Raw genomic sequence first — 27958 nt, forward strand, 5'->3', positions numbered from 1 at the left:
CATTTGTGTGAAGTTTTGTCATAATTAGAAAATTAGATCTTGAGGTATCGCCAAAAACATATTTTGTGAGGTCACACTGACCTTCAGATCAGTTTATTCTTCAGTCCAAGTGGACGTTTGTGTCAAATTAAAAGAAATTCCCGTAAGCTGTTCTTGAGATATCGTGTTCACAAGAATGAGACAGATGCAAGGTCACATGGACCTTGACCTTTGACCACCAAAAACTAATCAGTTCATCATTGAGTCCAAGTGGACATTTGTGCCAAATTTGAAAAAAATTGCTTAAAGACATTCTTGAAATATTGTGATTACAAGGATGGGACGGACAGACGGACAGACAACCCAAAAACACAATGCCTCCAGAAACCGGGCCCAGAAATTGGTGCTACACCCCTGCCTCTGGAATTTGTCATCGGTTAGTCCATGCATACAGACGTGCACTCAAGATGTTTATTTTTTGTTTTTTTATGATAAAAAGAGAGACGTCAAAAGGTTTTGACCTGAAGAAGATCAAGCTGGGATTAAAGTGTTATTGACTAAGGACAACTTAAATACAATACAGTCCTAAAACTTCCTCCTGTGCGGTGATATGGTTGAAGCTATTTTCTTTCTATCAAACTACACCTACCAACTGTATCACTGCACAGAAGGAAGTGTGCATCAGGCTTGTGCTTGAGACAGCGAGAGATATAAACGTCAATGGCATCCTCCTTGGCTGAATTGTAACTCTAGCTAGCTCAGTGGTGCTAATTGCGCTAGCAGTGGATGCACGCTTCCTTCTGTGCAGTGATAAGGTTGGTGGGCGTAGTTTGGTAGAAAGAGAGTAGTTCCTAGATGAAACTGCTCACAACAAGGTCTGTGGATCATCTTGGGTAACCGGGTCATGATTTCTGGAAAGAGACATTACTATTTAGTTTATCAAATGTATTTTTTTGGTGTGTTGAGCACCACAAGCTGAGTGTCATCTAGTTCCATTATACTGGAGAGAAGGGGTAGACATCTCTATGGCCAATACCTCCGACAATCTACAACTCATACCAAAACTATCTAGATTGATAATTGATAAACTTTAATGTATTCCAGCATTCTTTATACACCTGCATTGCTGTGGTTATTCATCTTGACTTAAAGAGCTGTTAACTGTAAAATAATTTCATTAGTCTGGGTTCCAGTGACGAGTCTTAATGTCCCTCAGAGATCTCAAGGCTCTCTATACTTTACAGATGTCACTGACTGCTTGTAATTTTGTAAAATAAAAATAGGTAAATGCACACTAAATAAAATTAAAAAAAAAAAAAAAAAAAGATTGATATGATCTGGTTGTTTTACAGCTTTTTCTTGCTCTTGGTGATGTTAGTCTGTCAGTCCACCACTTGATCTAGACTAAAATATTTCATCAACAATCAGATGGATAGCCATGAAATGGTTGCACAAATTGATGTTCCCCTCAGAATAAATTGTGGCATTGGTGATACCTTTACATTTCATTTGGCACCCATTGGGTCAGCATTTTTATTTGTGCAGTGGTTTATGACCAAAAACCTGCAAAAGCAATGACATCCCCACTCAACATGTTCTCATTGTTTCAAACTGATGCCGCCGTGCATTATTGACGCCAAAATTACTAACCAGGTGGCGGTATTTGATGATTTCGCAATATGAACAGGCTGCCCTACCAGCCTCAGCTGTATTTTGTGTTTAGTGTTAATTAGCAAATGTTAGCATGCTAACATGCTAAATGTAGATGGGATACCAGCCTAACATGCTAAACATCAGCATGTTAGCATTGTCTTTGTAAACATGTTATCATGCTAATATGCTAAACTTAGATGAGGTACCTGCCTGCTAAACATCAGCATGTTAGCATCGTAATTGTCAAATGTTACCATGCTAATATGCTGAACTTAGATGGGATACCTGCCTAACATACCTTCTAAACATCAGTTGGCATTGTCATTGTGAACATTTTATTATGCTAATATCCTCAACTCGGATCTAGTACCTGCCAAACATCAGCTTGTTGGTACATTCATTGTAAATATGTCATCATGCTAATATGCTAAACTTAGATGGGGTGCCTGCCTGGGTCCATATCATTGGTCCGACAGCCCATTGGTCCGACATCCCATTAGTCCGACATCCCATTGTTTCGATATGTGATTATACTAGGCTATACTGTATTTGTGTACCATAGAGGATCAGCAAACGCAACAAAAGTAGGCTACTGGTTGAGATACAAGTGCCATAGAGAGGAGAGAGTGAAACACCATAACCTCCTGTTATTAACTCTGGGGTCGGGGTTGTGTGGGGAGCTCTCTGTGGTGCTGAACAGCTCCCGGCAGGTGTATTTCTGCCTTGATGGTGCGCCGCGACCATCTCTGGGTCAGCTGGGAAAGGTTTGAGGCGAAGCAGGCTCACGGCTTATGTGTTTGCCACTTTCTTTTTCATTTTAACCCACACCATGATCTTTTCCTAACCCTAACCAAGTGGTTTTTGTGCCTAAACCTAACCAGACCTTAACCACAGGACATCATGATGATTTCGGAACAATGGGTTTAATATGGTCGGAACAATGGGATGTCGGAACAATGGGATGTCGGACCAATGGGCTGTCGGACCAATGGGCAATTCCCACCTGCCTAACACACCTGCTAAACATCAGCATGTTAACACTGTCAATGTGAACATGTTATCATGCTAATATGCTAAACTTAGATGGGGTACCTGCCTAACACACCTGCTAAACATCAGCATGTTAGCATCGTCATTGTGAACATGTTATCATGCTAATATGCTGAACTTAGATGGGGTACCTGTCTAACACACCTGCTTAACATCAGCATGGTAGCATTGTCATTGTGAACATGTCATCATGCTAATTTGCTAAACTTAGATGGGGTACCTGCCTAACACACCTGCTAAACATCAGCATGTTAGCATCGTCATTGTGAACATGTTATCATGCTAATATGCTGAACTTAGATGGGGTACCTGCCTAACACACCTGCTAAACATCAGCATGTTAGCATCGTCATTGTGAACATGTTATCATGCTAATATGCTGAACTTAGATGGGGTACCTGCCTAACACACCTGCTTAACATCAGCATGGTAGCATTGTCATTGTGAACATATCATCATGCTAATTTGCTAATCTTAGATGGGGTACCTGCCTAACACACCTGCTAAACATCAGCATGTTAGCATCGCCATTGTGAACATGTTATCATGCTAATATGCTGAACTTAGATAGGGTACCTTCTAATGGGGACCATTATACTTTTAATTAAATAATGGCATAGTTACTGGATGTGTCATTATGTTGGGATCCTGTGGAACCCTTCCAGGCCTGTGGACTGTAGTTTGAAAACCTGACCCTACATTGATTCTGTGGCCTGTCTTCAAACAGAACTACAGTCCTCTGCATCCATCTATTCCTAATTTGGTTCATTATCCTCTTGTAATATTGTTTTAGAGGAGAGTGCATGAATGAGGGACCTGTAGATTCATTCTTCTCGCTTTGTACAAACACACACATCTGAGCACACTGTACACACACATATACCCCCCATGCAGACATACATGGAGTCAAGACACACACTCACACACTCCCCCCTCTTTTCTTCTCCTCTGGCTCTCATCACTAAATGGATTTTTCATGCAGAGTTATCATTATCATTAATTTAGAAGACAGGTTCGCTTCAGAGCAATTGAGGACACATTTGTTACAGTGCCAAGCAGAGACAGCGGCAGGAGGAAAGTAGCGGGGTTGACATTCCCACACTGCCGAGTCCACAGACGATTCAGTGTGGATGTACTTAGAAAACATCAGTCAGTCTCATTCTGTATGATTCTCTTAGTAACTGATCAGAAATACAAACCTCCAGTCATATGGTTAGGCTTTAACATATGTTATGTGAAGCAATTATTCTGTGAGAAAGAAAAAAAACCCATCTTTCTTTGTAAATGCCAATGTCCATGCAGAACATGGTTATTGTCAGCTTTGTGACAAACACCGCGATTGCTACTTTGCAAGGTTAAGTTCGTTTACTTCTGATTAACAGGCAGAGAAAATGTGATGAATGACAGACTTTGCTGATGTGCAGGAATTGACATGTGGATCTGTAAGCCTATTGAGACAAACGTGTCCAAACAACAAGCATGGCTTTAAAGGACAGAGCTGGTTATATTTCACAGTTTTGTTATTGTGAACAAATCTTATGAAAAGATCAAAAGCAACAGTGTGTTAGTCCATCTCTTTCTGACTTTCCTACCCTGTCTGGCACTCAGCCTCAAGGCTAAACTGAACAGGCTGTTGTCATGTACTGTTCGTACATTTTCCGACAAAAAGTAATGCACCGAAAAACGACATATCCCCCGTAATTATAAGCCAGTTATTCATGCATAATCCACGTGTTTTGTAAGGCTGTGATCACGTGACCAATGCGCTGAAGGCCGTGAAGATGGAAACGGTCTTGAGCAGTCCAAGAATTTGCAATACCTAGGATGGTGAAGGACTGGCCCAGCTTACTCTGCCTCTGACTGGCTTACCCTGACATTTTTATCTTAACCTCCACCAATCCCACTCCTCTTGCCTAAACCTAACCAATCCAACTAACGAAGATAACGAGTACTAGCCAATCACAGGGAGACTAGGGCAGGTCATTCCTTCACCATCCTAGGATTTGCAAATTTGTGAGCGGTCCACTACTCTCCTTGTGTTTGGCTAGCACTGTGGTGGCGAAAAGGCCCAGATATACTTGACCCTTAAGGTCAAGTATGAAGCAAAACAACAAAAATTGAGCAACCGTTGTTACCTTACCTTAGTTGGATTGGTTAGGTTAAGGGAAGTCTCTTCTGTGTCCTTATGTGACTAAACACAAATCATTTAGGAATATGTACCATGTAAGTACAGTATCAACTGAATAATGAAGGTCTTAAAATTAGATTTTAACAGAGGGACCCAACTCAACACCAGAATCAGGTATGCATCTATTATGGATGGGCAAACGATCAAAATTCATTATTCGATCATCAAAGAAATTAATGATCAATTATCGATTAATTGATAAGCGAGTATTTCAAAAGAGAGAAAACAGAACAGTGCAGTGCAGACTGTCGCCGCAAGAGAGCGCAGCTGCCCCAGTTTTGAGCTTCAACCCGCCAGGCCAAAGAGGAAGAATGGCGCGCATGCGCAGTTCACCCCTGGCCTGTAGCATTGTAGGGGAAACACTGCGAACTATCGAGCAAAATTATTTGTGATCGATCAAAATCCTTAACAATCAATCGATCAATCAATTTTATTTATAAAGCCCAATATCACAAATCACAATTTGCCTCACAGGGCTTTACAACATACAACATCCCTCTGTCCTTAGGACCCTCACAGCGGATAAGGAAAAACTCTCCAAAAAAATCCCTTTAACAGGGGAAAAAATGGTAGAAACCTCAGGAAGAGCAACTGAGGAGGGATCCCTCTTCCAGGATGGACAGACGTGCAATAGATGTCGTACAGAACAGATCAACATGATAAATTAACAGTAATACGTATGACACAATGAGACAGAAAGAGAGAGAGAGAGAGAGAGAGAGAGAGAGAGAGAGAGATGCAGGACAGACAGTAATGACAGTAGCTTACAACAACATTAATGAAAGTAATAATATAATGATAATTCTGGTTGTTGTGGTACAATATGTTTAAAGTATATATTGATATCTGATAGTGTACATATGTGACAATAATCATAAGTGTATAATAACAGTAGAAGTATGACTAATGACTAATGATAACAGCAGCAGGAGGAGGCATCTGGCAGGACCACACACGTCACACTATCCAGGCACCGCTGTGATATGAGTTAACCTGAGAGACAGTGGAGCACAAAGGCTCTGGAGAAGAAGCCAAGTTAGTGACATGCAGTATGGCCGAGTTAGCAAGATGCAGTAACAGGACACGAGAGAGAGAGAGAGAAGGAGAGAAGGTGCCTGGTGTATTATAGGGGGTCCCCCGGCAGACTAGGCCTAAGTCAGCCTAACTAGGGGCTGGTACAGGCCAAGCCTGAGCCAGCCCTAACTATAAGCTTTATCAAAGAGGAAAGTCTTAAGTCTAGTCTTAAATGTGGAGACGGTGTCTGCCTCCCGGACCGTAACAGGAAGATGATTCCACAGGAGAGGAGCCTGATAGCTGAAGGCTCTGGCTCCTGATCTACTTTTGGAGACTTTAGGGACCACGAGTAACCCTGCATTCTCAGAGTGCAGTGTTCTGGTGGGATATTATGGCACTATGAGCTCTCTAAGATATGATGGAGCCTGACCATTTAGAGCTTTATAAGTTAACAGTAGGATTTTAAATTCAATTCTGGATTTTACAGGGAGCCAGTGCAGAGAAGCTAAAACAGGAGAAAAATGATCTTGTTTCTTAGTTCCTGTCAGTACATGTGCCGCTGCATTCTGAGTTAGCTGGAGAGTTTTTAAAGACTTATTAGAGCTACCTGATAATAGAGAGTTACAGTAATCCAGCCTAGAGGTAACAAAAGCGTGGACCAATTTTTCTGCATCTTTTTGGGTCAGGATAGGCCTAATTTTCGCAATATTATGCAGATTAAAAAATGCAGTCGATCTTCCAATAAATGGGCGATCTGCTCTACTTCTGAGCCACAGCGTCATTCATACCACTCTCGCCTGACTGCTCACGCCATGCACACACGACACGCACACATACACACTCTGCCCTGTCTCTTGAAGGATACATGCTACTCTTATAAGAGTAGGCTACATTTTGTTTGAATGGTTTTAAGCCTGTTTTTGGCAGGCAAAAACTGGCATTAGCATTATCGCAGTTAACCATGGCTGTAAATTCACCATGCTATCCAAGCTAGCAGCTAGCCTTAGGGTTAGCTCCACCGCCTCTTCCAAACATACTCACTTCTGGCTCCAAAAATCCAATATGGTAATGGACAAAATGCTGAATTCGAGGCTTCAGAACAGGAGCTCACAAACCAACAGGTGACATCATGCTGGCTACGTCCACTTTTTTATGAAGTCCATGAGGGGACATTTTCTACTTTCAACTAATCAAACTACTGGGAATCAATTACCCCACAAGGGTACTGAGGGGTCTGAGGCCCACTTTGGCAGATTGGTTGGGTTTAAAATGACAGTGAGGTTAAAATCCCATATATAGTCTACTGAAGAGTAAAAAACTTAGTAAATGGTGACAGTGCAAGGCTTGTGTTTCTGACATATGGCCACATATATTTATATTTATTCTGGCGCCATGATGAAATAACATCTATTAGGTTGCAAAAGCTCAAAGAAATATCCTGTGAAGTTTTGTGAATCAGATGACTCATAGCAGGATAACAATGAATTAACTAGTGGGTCTGTAGTAGGCTAATATATACGATCTGATGCAATCACGAATCATCCATGGGTTATTGAATCTGTATGTAGCATATCTGTAGCTGGATATGAAACGTACAACAGCATCAAAACATCTGGAATATTCAGCTGCTGCACGTGCAGCTTACCATTCTAACAATGACTTTTTGAAGTCGCTCTCTCTCCTTCTCTGACAGATATCTATTAAAAGCTGCTGCTGACGTCAAAAGTGTCCGCCATCTTTGACGAGAGCTGCACTGCTTTCCCCCCATTGAAGAAGAAGCGAGGAGGAATCAGTCGACGCGCAGTGCCTTTGCAGCATCCTGGTCATATATACAGAGAGAGAGGCTGTTAACGCTTAGCTGTTGATATACGCAGACATTTCCTGCCATACTGACTGCGGGGCACCGACAACAGGCGCAGGTAAGACTGGAGACATTTTCTACTCGGTTTTTAACATTTATTTTTCTAAAGCTGGTTGGATTTTGTGCAGGAAAGCCGCAGATGTTGGTTATTCGTAAAATGAAAGCGTTGGATTTTAGCTTTCTCCCAGCCTGAATGATTTAGATGCAAACGTGCTTTAGGCTACGTTTAGGTTTCATCTGGTGTGGGAATACAGCGGATAATTTGTTGGTTTGGAGGTGAAGGACGGAGAGAAGGAAGGAGAGAAGACGAGGAAGGCAATGCGTGACCTCCCGAGTGATAAATCTGATGCGCGCAGTGGGCTGCTGAGAGGATGGATGCGGTGCGCTATAATGCGTATATTCAGTATGGGCGTTTTCTGTGTTTCAGCACCTTGGATAGCGCCACAGAAGGAAAACACACCGAGGAGGTGAAATGAATGTCTCAGCAGGTCGATGCTGCGTTGTGTATGAGCCGAGCATTTCTCCCCGGCCATTTTAGAAGGGATTGTTTTCTTCAAAATCAGTGTCGTGGCTGACTGCGAACCTCATCTCTCGCGTCGGAGCTGAGAAACGCAGCAGGTAGACTGCTGATGTCGCAGCAAGATGGTGAATCGTGAACAGCAGCGGCATCTGCCACGCTCATGTCAGCCAGAGAAAAAATACAGCACCCCTGTTGATTTGAACAGAGGAGTCAGGCTGATTGCGGTGTTTGTGGTCTGATGAAGAGAATGCCATGTTATAGTAAACTGCGCCATGGTGAAGTCTGTGGGAGGAGGGTAGCCGATATAAACAGGAGGGAGGAGGGGGTGAGGCATGATCCAGCCCCATGAATGCGTCGCTTCCTTTCATTTATTTCTTTAACGCAGTGTCTTTGCATCACAAATCCGCGGTACCTTTTCGTGACGGAGGCATGAAGGGAGCTCGAAAATATCCAGTTGGTGGGGGGGATTTTCAGGCGGGTAATGGGGAAAGAAGAGCGCCGGGGAGGACCGCGGAGAAACCCGCACTATGACACCCACCCCCACACCCCCAGTACCCATTCATCCAGGAGACGCACTGTCAATGAGCCCCGCGTGCGCTGTCTGTCAATCAATCATGCATGGCGAAAAATGCCCGGGTACTAATTTGGTACCCACATGCCCAAGTGCGTAGGCTACCCGTTTGGAGTGCTGCTTTTATAACGTAGAATATTACTGTACATGCACAGAATAAATAAAGCTATAAGAATGTTGCTTCCAAATGAGACCTATTCTCTGTTTCAGAGGCATGCAAGATCAGGTTAGGGTACGGGGTTTTCCCTACGCCCACCTGCGACTCATATGCTGTGTTACGTTTTTCAAATTCCAAATCAAAATAATGAAATTTGATTAGTCGTGCTGGTCGTTCTCCCAATGGAGACTGGGTCGATTTCTGCAGGTATGGACGTTTTAGTGAGAAACAGTCGATGTCTGGGTTCTGTGTTGACGCCCCTGTGCTGCCTGTCACGAACAGACTGCTGTGAAAGGTAGCCTACTCGAGCCTCGTGATGCAGGAGTAGAGATGATTCTTGGTTGTCCTGAGGTTTGACGATGCGGCAGATTAGATTAGCCTATAGAAGTCCTGCTGATCTGTGGCGCACCTGGTATTATTTCCTATTAGCACACGTGGCGGTAGGCTGACTGATGACAGATGCTGTCACTGGAGGGTTAATTGATTGTTTGCCACATCACTGTGACATTGATTACATTTACCAGCAGCCAACATATGTCCTTGCATTCCTTTAGTGTTTTTTGTTGTTGTTGTTGTTGTTGTTGTTGTTGTTGTAAATAACAGATTTTATTGTTAAGTCAGAAGCAGGTAGTTCATTTGTAAAGGCAGAATAGCCTGCAGGGTTCAGGCACTGACAGCTGTGTATTCATGACAATGGCATATTATAGCCTACAGTGTATAGAAAGCACAGCACAGTCCCCAAGGATGCTCCAGTTGCCATGACTGCTATACCATGTCGCGTTATGCGGCTTGCACTGTTTGGACTGCAGAGAGGGAGAGAGACAGAAACAGGGAGGGGGTAGTGGGGGTGGGGGGAGGGGAGAGGAGGGGTGTCAGGCCTATAGTGCACACAGTGTGAAGGGGGCTGCTGCTCTGTGGATAAATGGTGACTCACGACACCATCACCATCCACTGATTGTTTCTCAGAAACACCCTGGCTCTTTGTTCATTTCACATGGGTGCCTTTATGCCTGCCTGTGTTGCATCGTTCTGAAATGGAGCTAAAGCGTGTGTGATCGATGCTGGTGAACACTGAGCCGGCTGGCTGGCTGGCTGCGCATTGCGTGTTTTGGTGCAGGTAAAGGTCTTGTTTGCTTCCTATATCTAGCAGCTCCTTTTCACCTTAATCATTCTGATTCAGGCTCTTAAGTGATAATATGCTGTAAGTTTGCAAAAATCCTGAAAGTTTTATGGTTCAAAAGGTCCTCAACAGGCCCAACCACTCACCTCAAGTTTACATATAAGCAACAACACACATTAACCACATACTACAGCCACATTAACCCTCTCTTAACTGAAATTAGACAGACTGTCACATGTAGACTTTCTACAGCCAATCTGAGTGATCTTTGGTATTTCTATGAACATCTGTCAGAAATGCTGATCTGCTGAAATCTTAGTATTTGTAGCCTGTCACTAACTAAACACCCTCAGTACTATTTCATTGTTCACACAAACAGTTATTTGCAAGAAATTGTGTTGCTTTTTTCAAATATCTCCAATACCAACGATGCTGCGAGTCCAGGTGCAGAAGCACAAAAAGCTGTTTACGTACAGGCCTGAATCCAGCCACAAAGCTGGAGACAGAAAACAACTGTACAGTACCTGCTCAGAGTAGAGAAAGTGAAGCACCTGCAATCTTTTGCTCAAGGGTATTTCTAAAGTGCCCTTGAGCAAAGAACTAGACCACTGTCTCACTTCCTCTTCTGTAAAGTACTCTGGATTGGGAGTGTGAACTAAAAGCCTTACTGCGGTTTGTTTCTCGCCGTCACAGTGCAGTTCAGGTTTGAGCTGCATGACAAACAGAATCATCCTCATGGATTCAGCAGAGCTTGTTCTGCTGCTGACGCATTACTAACTCTGAGATGCTCCGAATAATAAACACGTAAAGGGTTAAAGGGTTGAGCGTGTTTGTTTGGACTTTTGATTTCCGAATAATAAACACCCCATGGTGCTCCAGTATGCTGGTGTTTCTCTCTTTGTCTGATTAGTGGTGACAATTTTTGGTTGATAGTCCATGTCCTGACAAGCCATGGTTATTCTTTGTGAAAAGGAATCTGTCTATTTGGAGGAATCATAACAGGAGCTATTTATTTTTAGGATAGTTAATTTTTCTTATGCAAAATAACTATGCACTGGAAAATATCTTATCATCACAACTTAAAACTCTATAGCCTGCTTTTGTTTTTGACTTAACCAGGTGGTCAGTGCATCACAAGTGAGCTTCTCTTTTCACTCCAATCTCTTGCTTTAGCCTTTAATAAATAGATATAAAAGATATTACACATAGGCTGTGTTATATTATAGAGGTCAGCTCTTTGAGAGGGCATTTGAAATAGAGCAAACTGTAAATAAAACACACAGAGAAGATATAAATCGACTGACTAAGGACTAATGAAGTTTCTGTAACACTACATTTCTCAGAGTAGAAGTTTTACATTTTGGGAAATATGCTTATTGACTTTCTTGCTGAGGGCTGGATGAGAAAATCAATTCTACATCTACATTTGTCTGTAGAATATGACGCTGCTGGCAGCAGCTGGTTAGCTCAGCTTAGCATAAGGATGGGAAACAGTAAGGAAACATTAGCCATGATCTGTCCAAAGGTAACAGAATCCAAATTACAAAAACTGAAATGGAAAAACACACATTGTGATTTTAGGGGTGCTGATAAGTGATTTTTTTTTTTTTTTTGCCAGGCTAGCTATTTCCAGTCTTTAAACTGGGCTTCCATGGCCACAGAAGAGTGGTATCAGTTCTCTCATCTAGGCTATCTCTTTAGATTTTAAATTAGGGTAGATTCAGCTGTATTGTCAATGCACAGAGTACAGGCACTGCGCATAAACTGCATAAAATAATGTACTTAGTCCCCATGATGTCACCAATTGGTTTGTGGACTCCTGTTTTGAAGCCTCTGCATTTTTGCTGTCACCACCTTGAATTTTTGAAGCCAAATGTGACCATATTTGGATGAGAGGGTGGAGATAATACTAACAGTAGCTGCTAGCTTGGTCAGTTTGATTTGTATTTAAAGCTATTGTTAACTGTCATAACTCTAATTTTCATCAGTGAAAAATAGGCCGTTAAATCAAAATTTACTTACCAGAAAAACTGAATATCTGACTCCTTATAGGGTCTTTTAGTACAAACAAACACTGAACAAGACAACCAAAATGCTATGCTAATCGTGAAGTCACTCATTGGTTTCTGGTCTCCTGTTTTTAAGTCTCAAGTTAGCATTTGGGCTGCTGCTATTTTTTTTAGAGCCAGGAGTGACCATATTTGGATGGAGCTAACCCTAAGGCTAGCTGCTCACTTGGTTAGCATGGTAGCATGGTAGCTATGGCTAACCATGATAACACTAATGCTAATTTTTGCTGGCAAAAAACAGCCTTAAAACCCATTTAAACAAAATGTATCTTTACTCTCCAGGAGAAACTGATCATCTTATTCCTTGGAGGGTCTTTTAGTGTAATTAAACACTGAACAAGACTTTTTAGACAATGAAAATATAACAGTTAACTTTCATGAAGTGAAACACACTTGAATAGCAACAGCTATGGCGATGCCTATACTCTGTGAATTTGGGGTTACACCATGGTTAAGTTGCCTAACAATGTTGTCACCATGGCAGCAACATGTCAACGGAAGGCACTCACCTGTCACTCAAAGCGGCCATGCACTTAATAATGCAGAACTTAAAACCTGAAATTTTAACAGGTGAGTTGACCAGTCATTAAGCATGCTTATTTCCGCTGTAAAGTTGGGCATTTTAACATGCGGGTCTATGGGGATTGACTCGCTCTTGGAGCCAGCCTCAAGCGGCCATTGGAGGAACTGCAGTTTTTGGCACTTCTGCATCGGCTTCATTTTCAGCCTCCTGAGGTTGCTACTTTGTAATTAAACAGCAATATGCAATACAAACTCTCAGCAAAAAACAAATAAGATCCCAAAATGTCAAGAAAACATTCTCCTGTCTGAAGTCATTGGAGGGAAAAAGCAGACAGTGTTTATCACTTCCAAGTGAGTGTAAGATATATGAGTGCAATAGCTAAGTTGCAGCAAAAATGGCAAGTCAGGGTGAAAGGCAGAGCTAAGCTTTGTGTCAGCTCTCATGGGACGACCTCTCACTTTCTGTCAGACACTTTCTCTCTCTGAGAACAACAACACAGAAACAAAATGGCTGCTTCCAAGGCCTCAAAGCATAGAGAAGGACTGAGAGCTGTATTGCTTTGCTTCAAATGGCATCATACAGTTTCTTTGTAACATTATCTTTAAATAGTTTGTTGCTAAAAAGAGATCAACTGTTATTGGTTTTATCTTCATTCAGCTTTGCTACTCTTTTCCATATTTGAGATGTTTTCTAAAACCTGTCAGGTGGATAGGAATGTCTCATTGCATTATGTAGGGCAGTTATATGGCTATTAATGGAGATAGGTCACAGATATGAGGTGCATACTGTAGTTGTCAAGACCATTTTCAGTGTTTGCACAAAAGCCTGACTTCTCTAAATTTAGTTTCATTTATCTGACCTCAGTTGTACCACTAACAGAAGAGTGACAGCTACAGAAAGTTGATAACGTCTCCCTAGTGATGCTCTTGCGTTTGAAGCTTTTCTGGAACTGGAGAGAAAAAAAAAATCCTCCATCTTTTTACCCTTTAAAGCCACATTTATGAGACAATTATCTTTGAGGCAAATCCACAGCACTCTCAGCCACTGTCATCATTCTGCCATCTGTCCTCTCTCCTGCTCTCATAGGGTTACATTTTAAGTTTTTTGATTAATAGAAAAAAATTAGGGAGGGAAAATGAAAGTGATTAAAAAGAGAGGGAATGAGAAATGGAGGGACATAAAATGGAAACATGGAGAGGATAAATATGAGCGAGAGGAACTGTCACAGCGAATGATTGCCAGGTAAAATCATTTAAAGAAATACTGTGAAAATGTATGTCTTAAATAAGACATCTTAACTATCCAGAATATATACATTTTAGTGAATGCCAGATACTTTCTCTAATGTTTGCCCAGTAATAAACTTTGGCTCTCAGATTTTACTATAAGCAAGCTGATATTTTGGAGTACAGTCACTTGTATGTTTGCGTGCGTAGGATATGATGTTCTGGTTTCACATTGATCTGCAGCCATAAACATATCACTTTCACCACACATTAGTCAGGGCTTTATTCCAAACCATGCCTGCATGGCTAAAGCTTCCATTTCCAGTATAAAAGCATGCACAGACATCTTATCCCTGCATCAGTGAAGCATAAAGTCACCAATTAATCTGCTCGGGTCAACATGAATACGCCCTCCGCCCTCTACATTACATTGCATTGTGTGCTCAGGTGCAGGGACAATACCACTGTATCAGTCTTCTGCAAACAAGTGGAGTGTGGAGATGGGTTTCATTCAAGGATCAGTGGAGTGTTATGTGGTGTTTTTTTTGGGTGATACTGTTGCTGTCGTTCTGTCTGTTGGAAATTTATGATGCTGCAGTGCAGCTGACTGGGGCTGTTAGTGCAGGTTAGCCTCTGCAATGCTTCTATATCAACCTCAGACAGAGGGGATGTATAGGACTGAGGGTATACAGAGGATATTTGAGTCATTGTTTCAGGCTTTAACTGCATTATACAAACCACATTACTGCACAACAGTATGAGGACTACATGCATTACAGTGCGTAATGGCATGCATGGTGTGATGTATTAAACATCTGGTTTGAATTTGTAATGGATTTGTTTTTTTTAGCTTCACAGTCACTGCCCATCAGTTTTCATTGTATATTTGATAATTTATGCTACTTAGGATTCATCCATAGCACACTGCCATTAATATCTATGTACAGTGTATCCAGTGTCTTAAAATGCCTCATGAGCAATGCAGAATATCAATAATTATTGATTTCTTTAGACCAACCTCCACACTGGAGGTCAACATTCTGTAGACATTTAAACGTAACAGAATTCTCTCAACTTCTCTTTTCTTCCTCCATAGTTTGTAAATCACTCGAGTCTTTTTTTTATTTTTTATTTTTTTTACAAAACTGTGACTTTCTGAGACAGTAAACTGAACAACTTATGGTTTTTGGACCAAAATTCCAAAGAAGACAACACACTAGACTTCAAACTGTGATGGCCATTTGTCACTGTTTTCCCATTTTTTATAGCTGCAATCCTACAGGCAGTCAACTGTTCTGAATGTATTATCCTTAAGGCGAGACACCCCAGGTGAAAACATTTTTTTTTTCATGTACTGGACAAATATGAAATTTTGAGCTACTTTGCTTCCATTACATGTCCCTTTTCTGACCAATGGAAAGAAAACATTCAAAAGACACGTTTAGGTGTTATTTTGTTTCAGATTTCTGTTTTTCTGCAAAAAGAGCATACTTAATTAAATAATGCCTCATTTGCATATTTAAATATAACATTTTAGAAAACTTGTAATACAAACAATAATTGTCTTCATGTCATTACACAACTGGGGAAGTTCTGTGGTGTTATCAGTTAGAATTTTTACCCCAGTATCTTTTTTTTTTTTGTAATTTTACAACGCATATCTTCAGAGACCGTTCAAAAAAGGTCATACTCTGAGCCAAAAATCTCAACTTCAGTAGCACTTACATACACCAAACTTTCTACAAATTTCATTTGATAATGCATTATTTGCATATTTAAACATAACATTTCAGAAACCTTTCAAAATATAAAATTAGAATAAACTTATAAAATTAATTGTCTTCCTGTCAGTAATCAACAGGGCAATTTTCATGGTGGTATCTATTAGTTAAAAATTTTACCCCATTCACCTTGAATGTCTCCCCTTAATGTTCCAAAAGACCTTTTGTTGTTGTTGTTTTTTTTTTACATATTTCAGTATTGATATAATTTGTACTGCACATAGGTGACATTTTAATTATTCCATATTCACAAAACTTTTTTTATATTCCAGTTCTTCTTGAACAGATAAAGATGGCACAGAAGTGAAATACTTTCATGACAGCATTTTGTGTCAGAAGGTATTTGTCATCTGCTGGCTGCACCTAATTGCTTTTTAATGTCTTTGTTTTTATGACTTCTCAAATATTTATCAGGCTCTTATGTGACACTGCAGTGGCCTGGCTACTGAGACCCATGGTCATGGATGAAGTACAGACTCATTTTATACTGAACTGAATGTGTCCTTTTGGAAGGTGAAATAAATATTTGGTGGAGTTTTGTGTCCTAATCTCCAACTGTACAGATACACTCCATGCCGAACAACTGTGATCAAAGGACTGATGAAAAACATCAATATTGATGAGGACTATAACAGTTTATGAGTGTGCTAATGTAGCATTGCCAAAACATCATTTTGCCTTTGCCCTCTGCATCTGACTCGAACATTTCCTGCCTGGGATTCCATCAAACATACAGATATTAAAAAGGACATCTGCTGCATTTTTCACTTAGAGAGCCATCGCATCTCTCCTTCCTGAAGTTTATTGCGTTGTAAAACACGAGTGGTTGTGCTTCTAATTTGGAACAGGCTGCAGAGGCCTGTACAGAAAATGCTTGGTTGATAGTTTGTCATATGTTTATCTGTACCGCCATCCCCTCAAACCCACCTCACCTCATCTGAAACTGCTTTATCCCCTCACCATCGGCCTGTGAGCAGCCATCCCTGTCGTGTTTTGCTTTCCAAATGTCACCTGTAATAGCCTCATGGTAATAAATGTGGCTCTGGGTGCTCCAATAGGTGGGCCAATGTTACAGCCAGGACACCTTTCACCCACGAAGATCACAGAGGTGACTCTGTGGCATGGGGCTGAAGGGTGTTGGCCAAGCCCCCAAGAACAGTGCCAGGCTTTGAAGCCAATTTGACATAACGTACGTAAAACTTCAATTAAAAGCTTAGTCCCTTTTACTAGCCCTGTGTAGCTACACATTTTGACAAATATATGCCTATCTTAGTTAGACACCTGGTCTGGTTGTAAAACAGTTGACTTCAAATGATGTGTCCATTCCTTGATTACCCTGTAAATTATTCATATTTCTTTAGTCTGTAAGGGTCCTCAGATCAAAGGAATCAAAAGGGTTTTTCATAAAAATGAATCCAAGTTATGAGGATTGTTTTAACAGGATAAAGTGGTGTTGTGTCTGTGTGCCATGGGGCCCAATAAACAGAGACATTTGCAAATCAATGTATACAATTTCTTTAACAAAACAACCTCTGCAGAACCATTCATTTCACCATCAGGATTTGATCTATTTGGTCCAATAACATTTTGACCAGAAGAGCTGCAAAATTAAATAATTTCATCACCATTCAAGTTAGTGGAGGGCTAAACCAGAGATTCCACTTGGCTAATGGAAGTCTCTTTTGCACTTGTCTATGGGTCCATGAATATGGAAGATCTGAGTAATTTTATACCCAGGAAGTTGAACTTTTTGTGGCTTCATATGCCAGTGATCAAATTTCATAGGAATGAATGAGGCTCTGTGTCCTATGCTGTATCCAGTTCTCTTTATTTATTTGTGCTGTTAGCCATGCTCATATTTGTTGTGCTATAGATTGCATTGCACCACACTCTGAAAACCACGTCCAATGGGTGGGGAAATAATCAGCGAGATTATGTGCAACCAAGGGCAGAAATGCTAAAAAACTGTTGTAACTAGCTAAAAAACTTTAGATTTCAGCATGTCAAAGGATTATTTTAGCACCCTGTATCTACCAGAGAGGAAAAGCTACATTGACAAACTCAGTATTGTTGGCCTATTTCAGTGTCCTTTCTGTATCTTGGAGAAATGATCCCACTGAATGGCCAAGAGTGAAATACTTTGATATTTACCACTATTTGATCAAATCACAAGATTAGATCGTCATTCACGCTAACAAAGATCAAAACCAGGTGTTACATAGCTTAGTCAGCTTCAGCACACAGCCCTTACAGCGTGTCCAGCCAAATTAGCAACTGTAACATATATAATAATAATCAAGGCACATAGCCTCAGCTTCATGAAAGTTACATCCCCAATTTTTTCTTTTAAAAGGCTCAGGTTTTCTATTTGGCAGCTTATGAAAGTGTAGTCGTGAGTTTTTTACCCTGTTGGTGGTGCACCCCAGCACACAGTATTTAGGCTTATTTCTGTTGTTTGCTAGCAGATGAAAAATTTCCAGAGTAACTATCATACAATACAGTGCTGTGGGGAGGATGGTTTTTTTTTGTAGGCCTACATGAAGTTAGCATCATCCTGGTTCCCTTGACACAAAGCCAACGGGCTCTGTGGCAAGCAAACGTTTCTGTCACTTAGACATTTTGTTCAGCATAATCTTCACAAATGAACACCTAATATGGTTTTTGAAGCCTATATGCAATTGCTAGGAGTAAAAAGCTAACATTAGGCTATAAACAACCTACATCACAGTCACATGAATTCAGTCTTGCCAGCCTGGCTTATTGGTGTTTTGTAGGTTAATTTAGCCACTTGTTAGCAACCATCTTAGAAAGGAAATAGAAAGAAAAAAAACTATTCACAGTTTGGCAAACAAACATACAAATTAGAAATCATGGCAAGACGTGCCAAGTAATTAATTAATATTGCTAAATTTTTTTTAAAAAAAAGTAAAAAGTAAAAATACATTAAAAGAAGTCGATATCAGTTTTGGCTAAATTCACAATTAAATCAGTACAGCACCCTATCACTTTGGTAATCCAAAATATGTAATTACAGGAGCCCATAGATTCAAAAACTGTCTTTTTTTACATGGAGTTTGGCTGTTATTTTTTCCATTGAATACACTTTATTAACCTGTCTTGCCATTGAGGGAGGTTGGGAGGCTGTGGTTTCACACCTGCACCACTCAGAATCAATGGAGAGAGATAGATTGCCCATCTGTGTGTGTGTGTGTGTGTGTGTGTGTGTGTGTGTGTGTGTGTGTGTGTACTCTCTGTTCTTCACATTTTCCTGTAGTACAGCATCTTTAAATAAACACCTCAGTTTGCACTGCTGAGAAGCTCTTGTCTTCCCATCTGTTGTCCTTTTTGTTGTGCTCCTCACTTGTTTCCAAGGAGCAGGACACTGGGTGATAAGGAGCCATGCAGCTGGAGAGGGATGGGGGATTGTCTTAAATCATCAAGCTACTCTTTTCTTCACCTCAGTCTATCTGGTCTCTATTTGCACATGCAGCAGCAGTGTCACCTTAAAGAGAGGATGATTACCTTGGCTTTGCTGATAATATGATAATGGATGAACTATTCAGCAGTTTTTAAATTAACATGTGCACAGGTCATCATACAGGGAGTGGTCATTTTGAAGGAATAGAGTTTATCAGAGTAGGTGTGTGACTGGTAAACCAAGTGAGTAGCTTCCTGTCAATGCAATTTCAGTCATTTGGTCCTGAGACTTCCAGAAAGCAATATACTGTAACCTCTGGCAACCCAGATCCACACACACTCTCCACAATGATAAGAAATGAATAAAGCCTGTAACAGTGTCTTAAGCACAATGTACAGTACCAACAGTCATCCCCAAAACTGACTTCCCTCTTCTGCTTGACCACAACATAGCATAGTAAAGTGCCATGGGCCTGGATAGGATGTGTCCTGTATGATTTACTCATGTGTTGTGTAACATGCCTCGTAGGATGCTATAAACGGATTATGTTTTAGTGTCTCTGTATATAGAGACCACAATATGTGGGGTTCCTCACCTACCCAGTGGTTACAGCGCTCGTTGTAAAGTAGGGAATTTATTCATACATGCCTGCATATTCTAAAGCTGTCTCTCAGCATTATTCCTGCCAAGCTTGACAAACTGCCTTGGCCTCTCTCCCCATTTACACTAGAATCCTCCTTAACAGACCAACAAAACATCACTCACAAAACATTACGTTTCAAGCAAATGTTCTTGTTCTGTCACGACAGCACAATGTTATCATGCCATAGGCAGGCTCGCAGCAAGGACTGATGATTATTACTCAGCCTCTATGAGCAATAATCATCACTCTATTACTGTATGTTTAACATCATTTCTAGACAGTATATTTGGATAATGCATATTGCTCTGATATGCCAACTGGTTTTAGGTTTGTATGCAGATTTGTTTTTGATATGCATGTGTGCAAATGTTTTGTCATTCTATATGACGGCTGGTCTTTATTTGTGGTGATGGGGTTTTGGAGTATTGTTTCTCCAACATACTGTTCATTTAAGGGATGCAACTGATTATTTTCATTATCAATAAGTCTCTCAAGTTGTTTAGTCCATAAGAAAATAGTATACAAAAATATCCATTACGTTTCCCAAATTAAAATATCCATATTGCTCGTTTAGTCCAGCCCTTCTGATCCCCAGGTCGTCAAATACTGACACTTTGTCACACCCCCTCAGCATGTGATATCAATGCCAATTCCAGTGTGAACCCATTAATACTTGACACTGAGAGCAACTGACATGGTATAAAGACCATTAATGGCAGTGTAGCTTGGGAGGGAATGAAGCTGGATGGTTCAAAGAAAACTGAACTTTCACCAAGGAGCCAGCAGTTTGTGTCCCATGTGAAACCAACATTGTTTTAACCGGAGGTGTTACCAAGTCATTGTTTCAAAAGTCACTAGTAAGTCTCAAGTGTTTTTACTCAAGTCCAGAGTCAAGACTAAATAATCCTAAGTCAAGTCCCAAGTCCTTAACTTTGAGTTACGTGAAACAACTAAACAAGTCATAATGCCCTCCTCACCAAATGTATTACCTCTTAAATAAGAGAGTAATAATACATGCAATTTACAAAAATCATTTCTTTTTATATTGTATGTTTTTTGTTAAAACAAGTCAGTTAAAAAGTTGCTTAGCTGTTAAGCTAACATTAGCTAAGCATTAGCTTGCTAAATGAGTTTATATTAGCCTCAAATTTTTCTTCTTGTGCAACTTCAAATGTCAAACCTAGTTGGAAGTTTTTATGTCTGTCTGTTAGGGCTGTCCCAAACGATTATTTTTCTAACAATTAATCTAGTGATTAGTTTTTCAATTAATTGACTAATCTAAAGATTATTTTTTTGATTATCGATTCTTTTTCCATTATTTGATTAATGAGGCAATTTAAACAATATAAATACCAAAACATTTCTTATGTTATTTATCTTATGTCATTTCTGTCTCTACATAGTCGCACGTTTACAATTCTCCTCTGCCCTCTGTAACGCGCACAGCAGAGTTCGGCCCTGATGCGCACACGAAAACACACACACACAGGTGAGCGGCTGCATTTTCCGACTCGAGTGAGACAATTATAACCGAGCCTGGCCCGAACCTGCAGCACCGCACTGAGCACACAGTCAATGGAGCGGAGCCCGTGTTGCGTTCAGGTGTTAAATAAATAAATAAATAATAAACAATAAATAATAAACAAATAAAATAAATAAATTAAAATAAATAACAAATTCCAGCACCTGAGTAGGCCATAGCCCAATAGCACAGCACTGCTGCTGCTGCTGCTACTGCTGCACGCCGTAATTTTTTTGTTTGAACCGACACCGACGCCAATAATTCGGGTCGAAGTATTTACGTATTCGATGACGTCGACAACGTCAACGCTTCTCCCCAGCCCTACTGTTTGTCATTTTCAACCCGCATGTTTTTCATACAACAATTTGGTTTTTGTTGACCATTACATAGTTTTTGTATGCAAACAAAAGTATTTTTGGTATCATTTTTTTTTTCAACTGGCGTTAGTAAGGCAACGTTAGCTCTTAATGGTTCTCTGCTGCAACTTGACTGGATGCTGTCAGGTTGGTTTAAAGTGGATCATCTGGGGGAATTACGTGTCGGCTTGCATTACCAGCATCAGAGTTAGCTGATTCAGGAAGTGAACTGATTTGTGGCACACCTTTTGAATAACAAACTTTTTAATCTTTGCAGGAATGTACCAAGTAGGTTTAAGTCAAAAGGCTCAAGTCCAAAGTCAGTGGTGTTTAAGTGTACTTAGAGTTGCATGTCTTTTTGATATTTTTCAAGTTGAGTCTAAAGTCATCAAATCTGTGACCCGAGTCTGATTTGCTTATTTACAGAAAGTTGTCGTGCACTGACGTTACTCATGTAACACATTATGTAACAAACGTACTTATTTTAATCCAAAACATGATGTTTTATTCTAAACCTAACCAAGTATTTTCATCGCCTAATCTAACTGCAGCTTTTTCACAACATTAACCACATGTTAAAATGTGTTTCAGCTGTGTGTCACACTAGGCTGCGCTGTGCATTGCTATTGAGCACAGAGAAGGCTTGACAAAGTGTCGGTATTTGATGATCTGTGAGTGAGAATGTGTTGTTCAGTTTAACCAAAAGTTTTAAATCTAGCCTAAATATATTTAGTTAAATTTCATAGATCACATTTAAGAAAGTGGAACCGTTAAATTTTTGGCCTTTACTTAAATGTGAGAGACTAAAGACTAAGTGCATCAGCTCTGTGAGGCTGTACTTAAACACAGTACAGAGCTAAATGCTAACAACAGCATGCCAGCTGTTCACAGTGGCATTAGCAGTTTGAACAGTTAGCATGCTGTAATGTTTGCCATGTTCACCATTTTAGGTTAGTATGTTAGCCAGCTAACCTTTGCTAACATTGGACTGATCATATTTCAGCCATAGCGTGGCTACAAATGACTTCAACACTTAATAGATTGTTGAAATACGTTTCAACTAAGCTTCTGTTTATATTGATGAGCAGTTTAACTATTTCATCACCAGTTCTGTCATCTTCTTTAAATCTTTGAATGTCTGGCGCTCTTCTCAAAGCTCTAGAAGAGGAAAAATAAAGTCATGTGCTCCACCTTCACCTTCTCTGGAGCTTCTGAGGTGTTATCCTCTGAAGCAGGTGGCCTCCACTGTTATGATCCTTTGCATCCTGCTCTGCAGCCGTGTGTCTCTGAGATGTGGATGGTTACAAATGAATAAGTGATGGGGTCCTGGACTTCTTAGGTCAATAATGCATGGCACTGGGATGTCACTGTAGCACTTAATGCTAGTTCCCTTGTGCACAAAGAACTCCAACTATAGTGACACTTGTTGTGTAATGTTGCATCATTGTTGGTATTATTCAGGCTTGCGGTGGTTCCTGGAAGGGAATGGTTATAATGTGTTAAAACCTTTGGAATTTTGAAAAGCATTACATATCATTTTACATTTACCATTTACTCTATTGCTAAATGACAATTTAACTTTGTTAGTTTACAAAGAAACTCCCACTCCAGCCATTTCACTTCAGTGCTTTTGATACCACAGTCCTCTGTATGGAGCGATAACAGTGAAGAGCTGTAGTAACCTTCACAATAAAGTCCTGTTACGTAATAAGATTTATTTTTACAAGGGCAATTCACGTGGCCAGATGGCTAGTTGTAAACTAGCAGGCCAGAAGATAACGTTTAAATCCAGTTATTGTACTATGAATGCAGTCTTGATGTATCTTTGAATCTCTTATGTTTCATCTATCTGCTTGATAGATGTTTATAAAATGTCTGACTGTATCAACCACACATGAGCGATGTGTCAGTTATGCACATTTCCATCAGAGATCTTTTATTTAAAGAGACAAAGAGGTATGTTTGATGCAAGGAGGGACGGAGCGTCTGAAACAGGAAAGCAAACAAAATGGCAGCCAGCACACACACACACACACTTAGAGCAAGAGAAGAGAGACACACATCCAACTCCATGTGCATGAAACAAAGATCTATTGTTTCTTTTGACACAAGCCTCATCAAAGCTCTACCGTATCTTACCTTCATGGTCATTTCCCTTAACATATTAATAACTATTTCTTACAGCCCTCAAATACTCCCAAAGTCAGTTTCTAGGTAAAACTAGGCCAACAAAGGAATATGTTATTACCTATAAAGACACATTATTACCTTAAAGGGCCAGTGTGTAATATTTGGCATGGTTTATTGTCAATCTAAATCTGAATCTGAATATTCTACCCATTAATATGTTTATACAAGTGTATAATCGCTATAAAATAAAATTTGTTTGGTTCGTAGCCTTATAATTATGCTTTTATATATATATATATATATATAGCAAGGGCCTTGCTTTAGAGAGGTCGCCATCTTGCGCCGCCATGTATGTACGGCAGACCGAGCGGACAATCCAGCCAGCCAGAGAACGCGTTTCGCGTGTATAAATGAACCAACGAAGACAGCGGAAGGAAGGAAGAAGGAGGAGGAAACAGCAGAGAGTGTTAGTAGTTTGTCGACAGAGAGTAGTGAAAAGTTTTTTTAGTTATAAAGTTTGCGAATGGACCACACTTACCACGCAACAGGAGAGAATGAACCCGAACCGTCATCTGCGAGGAAAAGAAGGAGCAACTTCACTCCTTGTGATGCACTCTCTGCGGCGCTTTTCCTCCTGGAGATATCTCTCCCCAACGATGGTAGCAGTAGCACCGAATCCCATTCTGTGCATTCAGCCTCTCTTCTCGCCCGCTCAGCATCAAACACATGGAGTTCCTCATCTGTATGCTCCAGCTCAAACAGGTATGGCTCTGGGTCTGTGTCCACTACAAGAAACTCTTCAAAATCGCATTCAAAGTCGTCCATTGCAGCTACTATAGTCCGGAGGTATCGCTAGGCTAAATAAACAGCTGAGCTCCGTTTACCGGCTACGCTGTCAGTCAGTGTGCGGGCTGGAGATTGAGCAGAGAGGGGAGGGGGTCCCCGCTAGGTATGGTAAACGAGTATGTGTGTAAAGTTATGAAGTGTGTCTGTTACACTAGAAGAGTCAGAGTTTGGGACTGAGTCTTTTACCCCCTGGAGTGTTACCACAGTTTCTGGAGTGCTCAAATAAACTTTTTCCTGAACGCTCCTCTGGTCTCCTGCTCGTGAGGGATTCATTACAATATCGTAACATGGCTTAGATTTCTAAATAAACATTCACCTCGTTGCTAGATAGACCTACTCCTGAAAAACTTGAGCGCAAGGCTTTTTGTCCCTACAAGGCCACGTCATTTACCCAACGGGAAGGGTGAGCGAGTGAGCCCTGTAATCTAGAATTTGACCACTGATGTCACTGTTTTCAACCCATTTTACACACTGGCCCTTTAAGGATATTGATTCTTCAAGGAAAATATGGGTGCTTGTCATTAATCTGCCCTAAACCTTGATTTTGTCAGATTTTGCTATAAATCACATTGTAACAATGGAGAGGAGGACCATACAAAACAATTTTACTGACAGATCATAACTTGTTTGGCAATCTTAATGTAAGATTCAGTCAAATACTTATTGATGCACAGTGTATCTAAATGAGTGAATCTGGTAAGGGTGGCAGATGTGGTCAAGTCTGAGCATTGCATAGAATTTAGTAATATCTTGTGGTGATGATTGCAGATTGCAGAAGCTTCTCCCATGTGTAAATTGTGAACTCCTGGTTAGAATTCCTTCAGTGTTTATTGTTAAGGAGGTCTTCACTGGGAGCCAAATTATCCACAGAGGTCTTTTTCTCCCCAAAACAAACAGACTGATTAAAACCAGTAAAAATACAAATTAAAACAGTTTTATGTCACAAATCAGCATTTCTCCAACACTGTTTAGCATATTGGAGACAAGTTGCTAGCCCACAACATGCTAATGTACGCTCACCTTTTTTCTTTGATAAGTTAAGATCCAGCTGTTCAGGAGGTTTTTACCAGGAGCTGAAATATCCACAGAGGTCTCTTCTCAAAAACAAACGGACCAGGGGTCTCATTTATAAAACAATGCATAGGATCCATACTAAAAATGTACGTAGAAAAAAAAGCCAAAAATGGTGTGCACAAAAAAAATATTTGACCGTTTCTGCAGTCAGGCTTCCACCTTACCATCTGCATCGGCAATTTCCCGTCTACAAAATGTTCATGAGCATTGGTCAAAATTTCTCCCATCAAGTCTGTTTTTATACATCACAACTTTTGTGTGGGAAATGTCGTATGCCTCTTTCGGGCCTTGTTTTATGGGTATGCAATGTTTAAACATGATACCCCAGGTGAATAAAACCAATGAAAACACCAAATAAAGCATTTTCACATTACAAATCAGTGTTTCTCCGATGCTGTACGGCATATTGGAAAAAGGTTGCTAGCCTAGCACCTGCTAAGTGTGCTCACCTTTTTTTCTCTGATAATTTAAGATCCAGACGTTCAGGAGGTTTTTATTGGAAGCTGAATTATCCACAGAGGTCTCTTCCTCTTCAGAACAAACAGACCTGGGGCCTCATGTACAATGGGTGCATACGCACAAAAAAGTGGTGTACGTTCTTTTCCATGGCAAAGTTCAAATGTATCAAGAGGGAAATGACCGTGGAAATGCGCGGTGCCTCACGCCAACTTCATGGCTGGCGTACGCACGTTTCTACAGCTGTTGATCCTTTGGCGACACTTAGAGGTGATGCTGGGAAACTGTTATAATAAATAAATGTGAAAACAATTAGTCCTCAGCCATCAAAGGATGAATTTGTTTATGTAAATAGGAAGCATTTTCATTCAATCAATGTACAGATCATATGTGATGCGCAAATGCAATTAACCAACACTGTGGCAAGGTGGCCTGGTTCAATGCACAATTCATACATTCTGAATAACAGCATGGTTGGGAACAGACTACTAGCTGGCACTGTGCGTGATGGGTGGCTTCTTGGTTAGTAAATAATTTATCTGTTTAATTGTCCTAATATTAATCCCCTTGATGCGCATTGAGTATGTACGCCCCCAAATATTATCCTGTCTTCACAGCATCAGTAGCCTACTAGTCAGTGGTTAAAGTTAGTGACTTGCTGTTTTTTTGCTGGTTAAACTACAGCTTCAGAGCTTTCTAAGAAGCCCCTGATTGTCTCTGTGTGTAAAGTACTCATGTCAATAAACCCGTGCGTAAAGTGTGAAATTTCTTAATCAGCCTCACCTTTTCCCCGGCACACTTCTGCATTCATTCATGAACATTTACGCATGAACCTCTATCTTATAGGGCTGTGAGCAGGCTATTATATGACCCGTGTGAACACATTTCTTGTAAGTTACAGAAATTTCTAGGTATTTACCTTGGGGTAATCCAAGTCACCCACATATGCTCCCACCACCTCTGAGAGAGCAGCGTCACCCACAATGGCGGCGACTCTCTGTTCAAACGGGGTGAGCTCCTCCTCTCCTGTCCCCCCGCCTGTTTTGGCCACACTTTGGCGGTGGACAGCCGTCCTCCGCTTCATGTCCACTTTAATGTTAGACCACTTCTTTTTTAATTCTGTGTGTTTATGCTTTTCTGACCCCACAGCATTGACAGTCTCTCACACACTCTCCCACTCACTCCTCTTGGGTTTAGTATTGATGCCGGAGGACAGCATGCCAAAAACTACATTTTTGCGCACCTCCACTTAAGTGAGTAGCATCTCCAACTTGCATTCTGTGAAGTTTTTCTTTTTTCCTGCCTTACTCACTCTTTTGTTTTAGTTTTTTGATCGTGCAGAGAGGGGAATCTCCGGTGCAGGACCCATTTAAATATGATTTGCATATTTAAATATGGGCGTGGACAGGGAGGGGTCGGGTACTCCAACATGTGTGCTCAATTCCACGTTGATTGTGATGTACAAAGGAAATATGCTTGGATTCATGCGTATGCACAGATTCATACATCTGGATGTTTTTGTGCGTACAGCATTTTCTGTAGTAATGGCCTCATGAAGCCTCATGAAGCATTTTCTTTATTTTCTGAGCCCACTAGATGGCGCTTTTTATTCAACAAAAGGTTTAAAACACACTGAATTGCCATTCTTTGGGCCTCTCTTTTTAAACCAAGAGCACCATCTAGTGGGCTCAGAAAATAAAGAAAATGCTTCAAATCCACGCAAGTCTTTGTACATGAGGCCCCTGGTGATTTAAACGGGTAAAAAAACTGAATAAAATGGTTTTACGTTACAAATCAGCGT

At 40.6% G+C, this 27958-nt stretch overlaps 1 protein-coding gene across 2 annotated transcripts in view; it reads left to right on the plus strand.

Annotated features, from left to right (window-relative positions):
• Nucleotides 1-7629: 7629 nt before the first annotated feature.
• Nucleotides 7630-27958, plus strand: part of snap25a (synaptosome associated protein 25a) — a 59373-nt gene continuing 39044 nt past the window's right edge. Inside the window, exon 1 of one of the 2 annotated variants that reach the window (XM_033649420.2) lies at nucleotides 7630-7803. The gene's annotated coding sequence lies outside the window, so the exon portion shown is untranslated. The remainder of the gene's footprint in view (nucleotides 7804-27958) is intronic. The other variant, XM_033649421.2, reaches the window with a different exon arrangement.

This window comes from Epinephelus lanceolatus, chromosome 13 (assembly GCF_041903045.1).
Source record: "Epinephelus lanceolatus isolate andai-2023 chromosome 13, ASM4190304v1, whole genome shotgun sequence".
NCBI lineage: Eukaryota > Metazoa > Chordata > Actinopteri > Perciformes > Serranidae > Epinephelus > Epinephelus lanceolatus.